Genomic DNA, 8,000 nt, shown 5'->3' on the forward strand with positions numbered 1-8,000 from the left:
TGTCTGTGCTATTGGTTGTTCTGTTCAGGAAGTTGTCTCCTGTGCCAATGCATTTGGGATTATTTCCCACCTTCTTTTCTATCAGGTCCAGTATACTTGGATTTATGTTGAGGTCTTTCATCCACTTGGACTTGAGTTTTGTGCAGGGTGATAGGTATGGGTTGATTTGCATTCTTCTACAGGCCAACATCCAATTATTCAGAACCATTTATTGGAGATGCTTTCTTTTTTCCATTGTATAATTTTGGCTTTGTTGTCAAAAATCAGGTGTCCATAGGTGTGTGGATTTATGTCTGTGTCTTTGATCCATCTGTCTTTTTTATGCCAATACCATGCAGTTTTTATTACTATAGCTCTGTAGTAGAGCTTGAAATCAAGGATGGTGATACCTCTGGAAGTTTTTTTCATTATACAGGATTGTTTTAGCTATTCTTTTTGTTTTTTTCCATATGAAGATACAATTCCAATTCTTTCAAGACATGTAAAGAATTGTGTTGGAATTTTAATGGGGATTGCATTATATCTGTAGATTGCTTTTGGTAAGATGGCCATTTTTTACTATGTAAATCTCACTGGTCCATGAGCATGGGAGATCTTTCCATCTTCTGATATCTTTTTTAATTTCTTGTCATACAGGTCTTTCACTTGCTTGGTTAGAGTTACATCAAGAAAGGATTGTAGGAGTCAAAGGGGTCAAAGACACCACAAGAAAACTCACAGAATCAACTAACCTGGGCTCACAGGAGCTCACAGAGACTTAACCAAAAAACCAGGGAGCCTGCATGGGACTGACCTAGGCATTCTGCGTATGTGTTACAGTTATGTAGCTTGGTCCTCTTTTGGGACTCCTAACAGTGTGAGAGGGGCTGTCTCTGACTCTTTTATGGATTTTTTGTACCCTATTTCTCATACTGGGTCACCTTGCCCAGCTTTAATACATGGGGAGGTGCTTAGTCTTATTGCAACTTGATATGCCATATTTTGTTGATATACATGGGAGAGCAGCCCTTTCCTAAACAGGAACAGAAGAGGAGTGGATTGGGGGTGGGAACAGAGGGGATGGGTGGAGGGAGGGACTGGGAAGAGAGGAGGGACGAGAGACTGCAGGATGTAAAATAAATAGATAAATAAATAAATTTATATATATAAAAAAACCCCGGAAACTAGAGAATGGCTCAGTGGTTAAGGGAGCTTGTTGCTCTTCTAAAGGGCAAACATTTAATCCCCTTTAGTCCCCAGCACCCAACTGGGCAGCGTACAACTGCCTGTAGCTCTGGCTCTGAGGAATCTGACTCCCTCTTTCAGTCTCCATGGGAACATGCATGCATGTAGTATGCATTCACACAGACATACATACACATCAAATAAAAATAAATATTTAAAAAAATATTTGATTCTGTGACCATCATTCTCTTGGGTAGGTGTAATGTAAGAATATACATGATTATTTAACCACAGTCTTTTCTTCTCCTCTCCCCTCTCTCTCCCTCCCTCCCTCCCTCCCCTTCCTTCCTTCCTCCCTCCCTCCCTCCCTCCCTCCCTCCCTCCTTCCCTTCCTTCCTTTTATGGATGGAAGCCAGGGTCTCAAGGATGCTTATGAGGCAAGTGATCTAGGTGGTCCACTCTCAGCCCCCTAGCTCAATCTGTCAAGACCTGGAACACTTACACCCACCTGAAGAGAAAGCCTAGCTCAGGCACAGACGGGTCTTGGGGATACATGTGCAGCCTGGGTTTGCATGCGCTGCTGAGAACAATCAGGGAACTGAGAAAAATTGCAGATGGATACCAACAGGAATTCTAAATTGATTTTTTTCTGTCCATTAAACATCAGAATAGCCTCATTGTATTTTCTCTCTACCTCACAGATTAAACTTTGATCTTAGAAAATAGTATGAGGGACTTAATGTTGGTATGACTTCTTATAACAAAGGCTTTTTCAGAAACCTAATTTCAGTGAACAATTGAGTTGCCTATGAAAGCACAGCAGGGGGAAGTTTTAAATTTTCCTTATACTTTATGATGTTATCTTAATTTCTTTAACATAATATATGGGTGAGGATATGAGTCCATGGAAATCATAAAGAATATTGAGAAGTTCAAATATTCACCTTACAAAATTGGCTTATAAAATAATGTACTCTTAAAATGTCACCCACTCTTTCCTATTCAATGTAAGAATCCAATTTACATTATGGGATGGAAATGTCAGTGGAGCAGGTTGGGATTTAAAATTCTCTATATACGTGACCTTGAACATGGTGATTCTTTGATTCTGTGGTAACTTATCTACTGTAACAAAGGTTGTTAGCGAGAACCCAGGTAATATATATGAAAATATCTGCATGTTATTAAGTGCTGTAAATGCAGAAGAGTTTTTTGTTATTATATTGTATTTTATAGTTTACTATATATTATAGTATTAATGTAACTGGCCCTTCAGGCCCGCAGTTTAAAAATGTTATGAGACAAAAATTACCTTACGAGACAAATTTTAGTAAAATCAATGAGATCATAAAAAAAGGCAAATATACTTAAGATATTTTTTTAACTATGTATGCTACTTGTTTTACCTAACAGGAAGATGATGTACAGTAAATAAGGAAATACATCATAAAGTTCAATAGATTATACACAACAGACTAAGTTATGATCTGAGGGTGGTAGTGTTTGCCCAGCATCCCAGGACTTTGGAAGGGAACAGAGCCATGGCTCACACCGAGTTTTCTGTTGATTAGAAACCTGTAAATTTCATGACCTTGTCACAGACCATCTTTAAAAGTTCCAGAAGCAGCTCAGGGCTGTCTGGCTTTCTAGAGCCTTCTCAAAGTCCCTGTATTGGCTCCCCTCTCCTTCCCACTCTTCCTTCTCTCCGGCCATCACTCTTCCTTTTTATTCGACACCCCTCCTTTCCTTCCCCTCTCCTCTTCTCCTGTGTGAACTCAAAAGTGTGTATTCTTCTCTTATTTTCCTCCCCTTAGCTTTATGTTTGGTTTTGAGGATTCACAGGGGTGGGAGGTTGGGGGAGAAGGGCGTTTGTCTCGTTGTGTAGCTCAGGTTGGCCCCAAACACAGTGAAGAAAGGGACAGACCTGTCTGGTGTTTCTTCTCTAAGGCCACTAGCTGCAGCATCAGCCCCCCCAACCCCTCCCCCCAAGACCTAGTAACCTCCAAAGGCTTTTCCAGATCCAATACACTGGATCCCATCCAAGGGGCCTGTTAGAATCCCCATACGAATTGAACTTAACATCCTCATGTGTCATGATACTCTCTCTGTCTCTGTCTCTGTTTCTCTGTCTCTGTCTCTCTCTCTCTGTCTCTGTCTCTCTCTCTCTCTCTCTCTCTCCCTTTCTCTGCTACAGTGGCACTTTGGAATTTTCTCTTGCTTTATGCTATGATCCAATCAGTCAATTTCAGCAGGAATTTTTATGGGTATATTTTATTTTACTCTATTCCAAGCTTGTCACCAGAAGGTACTATGGTGGGCATGCTCTAAATTTTCGGGGTGCTGGAATGTGGTGTGAATGTGGGCAAACTTTGCCCACTCCCTCGTGGGTTTCACCAAGAGGAGACACAGGAAGAATTACATTAGATTCTTTAACATAATATATGGGTGAGGATATATAGGTTTAGGCTCAGGAGGCAGTGGAAGGAAGAGCCCACCTGGAAAGCAGAACTACAAAGTGGATCTCCTTGGATCACATGGCTTAGTGCTTTCTCCACAAACACACTGCTCCTTTGAATACACCGTTGGGGGCGAGGGTCTCCCTGACTTTCATAGGAGTTCCCAGAGGCTGGATCCAATAATACCAGGTAATCATTTCTGCCTTGTAATGAACAGCAGTGAAATTGATGCACCAAATATTTTGCTAGATGCAACCCTAGGAATTAACAATGAAGATAAACATGCATACCTTGGCTTGGTCTTAATTGCCCATCTAGATATAAGTAACTGGAGCTTCTCCCTTGCTCCCAATCTCTCCCCCATATTAAATTACAGCAAGCACTGAATCACATGTGACTAGAGCTTTTTTTTCTGCCTAGCTCTTCCTTTTCAAACCAATCACTTACCCCAATTTTTATTTTCTCAATTTGGCCACAGACAGCTGCGGTATGTAAGGGAGCCTTCAGATGGCCCCAGAACTGGGTTCCATAGCTGGAAAGGTGGGAGGCTAAGACCTGTTTCTAGTTGCCGTTGGGTGATATTAAACCTGATGATTATACACTGTCGCCTTAGCGGTGGCCTTACCAGCCCCAAATGCCTACTGGGAGAAGTGTCAGCAAAGTGGTTTCCACCATGACACTTTGCAGTCACAAAGACAATCAGGAGACAGCACCAATGCTCCAGCTCTGAGGGACTGCGCAGGTCCACCCCACAGCAGCTCTGAGGGTCTGTGCAGGTCCACGCCACAGCAGCTCTGAGGGTCTGTGCAGGTCCACGCCAAAGCAGCTCTGAGGGTCTGTGCAGGTCCACCCCACAGCAGCTCTGAGGGTCTGTGCAGGTCCACGCCACAGCAGCTCTGAGGGACTGCGCAGGTCCACCCCACAGCAGCTCTGAGGGTCTGTGCAGGTCCACGCTACAGCTGGTCCTTGCCAGCCACTACCAAGGCTCTTCTGAGCCCTTCTACCAAACAGCAGCCCTGGGTACTTGGGAAAGGTTTGCCTGGTTCTGGCCTCGGGGATCTGAATTGATTCTTGCAGTTTCTCCCCAGACATTTCTCACTCACGCGCGCTCGTGCGCGCACGCATGCGCGCACGCATGCACGCACGCACGCACACACAGACACAAAATGAAAGAAGGTAGTTGGTGTAGCAGGAGAAGCAGGCTACATTTGGGAGTGCTCGCTAAGCGAGCGTCAAGGGAACCTCACACATGCCCTCTGCAAAAGCGCAACATTCAAATATCTTTTGTCAGTTTTGCCCTACAAACCAATCAAAAAACCAACCCACTGTGGGAAAGAAAGCCCGAGGAATGGAATCCAGGTTGGGATCTGTTTCCCAAGAGACACAGCGAACAAGTCACCTCTGTAGGTGACTCAGCTTGTCAGGAGGCCATCAATTCTGCTCTCAGGCACACCCTTGTAAGTCCAGGTGAGTCAGGTCACTTAATATTGTTTCTCTTTATGAGGATGTTTGGTTCACATAAGAAAAGGGGATGAGGTAGTTAAGTCTGCATCCTAGATGCTCCCCCCCAACACACACACACCGTTTTGTTGTGAACATTATTTAGGAATGGGGTAGAAGTGCAACTGAGTCCTGGGCAGCCATTATTAAGTATGAAAAGCACCTCAATGAGCATTGACATTATCCCCTCACGCTGTGGGTAGAACACCTTCATCCTATGTTATGCTCAAGTAAAGATGGCAAGTTCTGTGATCACGGGTGGTACCACAGAGACATTTCTGCAGGAAGCTCTGGGAGTGTATGAAAACAGAAGGTATATACTGAGGGCTGGAGGCAGATTAACCAGCTCAGTTGATAGTGCTCACCCAGCTTATACAAAGCCCTAGATTCCATCTCCATGGCTGCATAAACTGGGTACGATGGTACACGCCTGCACTGGTACTTGGGAGGAGGAAGAAGAGGCAGTCAGATCAGAAATTCAAGGTCATCTTTGACGGCATTGTGAGTTAGAGGCCAATATTGGATACATGAGACCCCAGCTAAGAAAAAAGAGAAAGAGAAGCAATAATGGAATGGACAGAGATTCGCCTGCCTCTGCCTCCTGAGTGCTGGGATTAAAGGTGCGCACCACCACTGCCTGGCTGGTTTTTTTTTTTTTAAGATTTTATTTTTTAATGTACTTTATGTATATGAGTGCTCTGTCTGCATGTATGCCTGCATGACAGAAGAGGGCATCAGATCCCATTATAAAAGATTGTGAACCACCAGGTACTAGGGATTGAACTCAGGACCTCTGGAAGAGCAGCCAGTGCTCTTAACCCCTGAGACATCTCTCCAGCCCTCCACAGCATTCCTTCTTGAACTCTCAGCAGCCATGGTAATCTGCACAAGACTGAGTCCATCCTCACCCTCTCATGGAGTGTGGAGGGAAGGACTCAGGAGGCCCCACACAACCCCAGCTTGAGAAGGCCGCTGAGCCTGATCACTGGCCATAGAATGAATAACTCTAGAGCTGGGAGTGACAGGGTACCATTCCATCTTGAGAGAGAAAAAAAAATGTGCACGTTTCTAGTCGCTGATTTTACTTTGTAGACAAGGGAAAGTCCGTGTGAGAAGGAGTGAGCCTGCCGCACAGAATCAAGTCACCAAGGAGTGGGAAAACAAGTCACAACTCAAGCTCTCCTCCGTGGCCAATGGCCATGTCATAAAACCTTTGTTTTGCATGACAAGCGCTGAATCAGAGGTCCCTGCCATTTAGTTCAAGGGTTGCCATGGAGAGGCATGCAGGGCCTTGAGCATCTTAGACACGGGGCTCGGCAGTCACTGGCAGAGCCAGAGTTTAATAGGCAATGGGCCTAGAGCTAAGGTAAGAAGACATTTTGATGGTGGTGTCTATCTGCGGTGGAATGCACAGTTCCTTGGTAAGATAAGGATAACCATGAGGAGCACTCAGCATGTCTCAGGTACTAAGACCCTGGGGTGCTGATTACAGTCTTTAGAGACATAGTACCTAATGCCATGACCATGGATGTTGAATTCTTGGATGGCCAAAGTCCTTGGAGACTAACCTTCCCGCAACCAAATCATAAATTGAACGATGAAATTCCCAAGTTTTGAAATCCTTCAAGTAGTCATTCCCATTTTGAGTCAAAAACAAAAGAAGGGGAGAAAAGGCTGTGTAAGCGTGGCAACAAGGGAGCTGGAGAGATGGCTCAGTGGTTAAGAGCACTGGCTGCTCTTCCAGAGGTCCTGAGTTCAATTCCCAGCAACCACATGGTGGCTCACAACCATCTGTAATGAGATCTGGTGCCCTCTTCTGGCATGCAGATATACATGCAAACAGAGCACCCATACAAAAAAAAAAAAAAGTGACAACAAATAGAATTCTGTGCTTTGGTTGTCCAACAGAGTTGTATGCCATGTAAGGTGAAATGGATACCCAGAAACCTGGTGTCTTGGCCAGTGTTCTATTGCTGTGAAGAGACACCATGACCAAGTCAACTATTATAAAAAAAATCTTTTAACTGGGGGCTTGCTTATAGTTTCAGAGAGCTAGTCCAGTATCATCATGGCAGGAAACATGGCAGCATGCAGGCAGACATGGAGCAGTAGCTGCGAACTACATCCTGATCCATAGGCAGAGAAAGACTAAGCATTCAAACGCATGAGCCTATGGGGACCATTCTTATTCAAACCACCACACCTTGAAGGGTGGTATTTTAAGTGTCGATCTCTTTCTAGAGGAAATTAGCAACATGGGTTAGTTAGCCAAGTAGTGGCCAGCTTTGAAATGGACGGCATATATGCCAAGCATCTGTAAGTCCCATTGTTCTCCAAGTTCAAGTGTATGGAGCATTTTGATAATGGCTGAAGTGAGATGCAGATGAAAAGCACAAGACATTATTCCCACCAAAGCTCAATTAGTTATGACCTTTGACACGTCACATATTACATCATGCTTGCCTTCCAAAATGCCCTTCATCAGAGAACAGGCAGGATTCAATAAGCTTGAAGTCCTTAAAAATCCATGTTATTTGTTATGTGTTCCAAGTGCATTTAATGCGCCACTGTTTGTGATTAGTTGATTGGCTGCTGAAGGAGGTACCTTCATTTGCAGAAAAACCAGCACCCCTGTAATTTCGTAACGGACAGCTCTTTCAAAACTCAACCCATTGTTGCTTTCAACGCCCAATTAGATCCAGAAATCCTAGAACTTATCGTGTGTTGATAACTTAAAGCTAAGCAGCTGGAGATTGGGGAGACTTATCAGTCTGTGAAGTGTTTGCTGTACAAGCATGAGGCTGTGAGGTCTCCAGAGCCCAAGGTAGGCATGATGGTGTGCACTTGGCATCTCCATACTGAGGAGGTTGAGACAGGAGG

Source organism: Peromyscus leucopus, chromosome 13 (genome assembly GCF_004664715.2).
Source record: "Peromyscus leucopus breed LL Stock chromosome 13, UCI_PerLeu_2.1, whole genome shotgun sequence".
NCBI classification, from domain to species: Eukaryota; Metazoa; Chordata; class Mammalia; order Rodentia; family Cricetidae; genus Peromyscus; species Peromyscus leucopus.